General features: G+C 37.4%; 1 long non-coding RNA gene across 1 annotated transcript in view; it reads left to right on the forward strand.

Annotated features, from left to right (window-relative positions):
• The window catches only part of LOC105539736, a 20,920-nt gene extending 19,179 nt beyond the window's left edge, over window positions 1–1,741 (forward strand). Inside the window, exon 3 of the long non-coding RNA XR_001006094.1 lies at window positions 1,266–1,741. This is a non-coding gene — a long non-coding RNA (uncharacterized LOC105539736). The remainder of the gene's footprint in view (window positions 1–1,265) is intronic.
• The last annotated feature ends 490 nt before the right edge of the window (window positions 1,742–2,231 follow it).

Raw genomic sequence — 2,231 nt, forward strand, 5'->3', positions numbered from 1 at the left:
TTTCTCTATGTCTATTTGTCTATCTGTCCATCTATATCTATCAATCTATTTATCTATTTGTCTATCTATCTGTGTCTATTTGTCTATCTGTCCATCTATCTCTCTATATCTATCTCTATCTATCTCTATCTAGATCTATATATATATATATATCTATTTATCTATCCATCCACCATCTCTATCTGTCTGTCTGTATCTAGTTGTCTAACTATCTATCTATCTCTGTCTATCTATTGGTGTGTCTAGTTGTCTATCTATTTATATCTCTGTCTGTCTGTCTGTCTGTGTCTAGTTGTCTATCTATTTATCTGTCTATCTATCTATCTATCTATCTATCTATCTATCTATCTATCTATCTATGAAAATCACTTCTATCCTATTGCTGCTGTTTCTCTGGAGACTTTTGACCAATATGTGAAGTAATCTCTGTTTCAAGGCAATAGTGGGTTGGCACCATAGAGCATTCCTTTGACAGTGTTCTGTTGTGTTAACAAGGTAATTTTAACTGCCGTTACAAAATAACCCAAAAGGTCAGCTCCAACAATGGAGATGAATGCCTTGCACACATAGGCCTACTGCATGTGTTCCTGGTGAGGACTTGGTTTCCACACACTGTGAGGTGCTCAGGCCTCTCCCATCATGGGATTTTGCCTTCTCCTAAAGCCTTGGTATCCTTCCATACAGCTGTTGGATGAGGAAAGAGGGTGGAGCCTAACGGAAGAGCCTAACCTCTTCCGTTAGGCTCCCTGGCACAGAAGTGATATTCTTCAATTCTCTTCAAGTTCTATTGATGTAACAGATTATGAGTCCTCACATGTTTTCAAGAGTTTGGAAAATAATCTCCCTTGCCAGGTTGCCAGTCTTCAAAGGGAGGTCTATACTGTGGAAGAAAAAGGAAAAATTTATGTGCATTTACCCTGTTTAATACACTCATCATATATAGCATTTTTCCAACAGCAACAATAATACTCTTGATTTAGTATATAACAATATGTCATATACTTAATATACAAAATATTTTCCTTGCTAACCTATATGATTTCAAATGCCTGGAACAATAAATAATTCATGTCATTATTTGAGAGTATGTAAATTTTAATATGTTAAGATATACTGGCAAAGTTCTAAAAGTCGTGATTTTATTGGAGGCCAAATAATGTACATATTTGTTTGTCTGAAGACTTGAGCCAAAAGGAAACTAATACACTTTTGAACTACAATATGAACATAATGTCATGAAGCAGGAACATTACGCTCCATTTCAGGACACTTCTGCTGACCTGCACCTAGAATGCCCTCTTCTGTGCCGATGCCTCAGATGTAAGAATGATGAAGTGCATGGGTTGAAATGCAGAGAACAATGAGAAAAAGAACTGAGTTGTGGGAAGACGTGAGGAAAGGATGTGAGGCTCTTAATAACAGCTGCCAAGTACTGCAGTCGGGAATCCGGAGCAAAGCGATTCATTCTGACCACTGCCTATAAGTAAACGGGATTTTATTTTTCAATACTTTTGTTTAATAGTACCTCCTTCATTACATGTGAACAGCATTCCAGGATAGTAAATCATGAAATGGGAATAAAGTCTGTAATTTTAATTAACATATTTTAAAATGTTTCTAATTTGTATGCATTTGATCTAATTTTCATTTGCATTGAGCGATTTTTTTCTTTCTCATATAATGTTTGACATTACCATTTCTTTCTTTAATGAAATACTAATATTTAATAAAATATTTTACAGTTTTAATATGACTTGTCAGGAATTTTTCTTCCTCAAACATTTGTGTGATGAAAACGAAATCTCACTATGTGTGGAATCTCAGCTGACAAGTAAAAAGAAGCATTTTTGTATTAGCGATATCTTGTTCCCTCTTACAATGTTTCCTTCCTCTCACCTCCATGTGGCCAAAATAAATGATCAGAGTGGCTCATCCTCACTACTGTCTCCCTTGCAGTGCAGCACCTGTAATCATGCTTTAGGCAAGCAGGTACTCATCTGGGGACAGGCTGCAGTAATGGAGCATGCAATGCAAAAACTGGCATTAAAACTACATCAGGCATGGTGGCTCACACCTGTAATCCCAGCACTTTAGGAGGCAGAGGGGTAGACCACCTGAGGTCACGAGTTCAAGACCAGGCTGGCCAACATGGTGAAACCCTATCTCTACTAAAAATACAAAATTAGCAGGGTGTGGTGGCAGGCGCCTGTAATCCCAGCTACACAGGAGGC

The sequence above is a fragment of the Mandrillus leucophaeus genome, unplaced genomic scaffold, assembly GCF_000951045.1.
Source record: "Mandrillus leucophaeus isolate KB7577 unplaced genomic scaffold, Mleu.le_1.0 Scaffold2086, whole genome shotgun sequence".
In the NCBI taxonomy this organism is placed as follows: Eukaryota; Metazoa; Chordata; class Mammalia; order Primates; family Cercopithecidae; genus Mandrillus; species Mandrillus leucophaeus.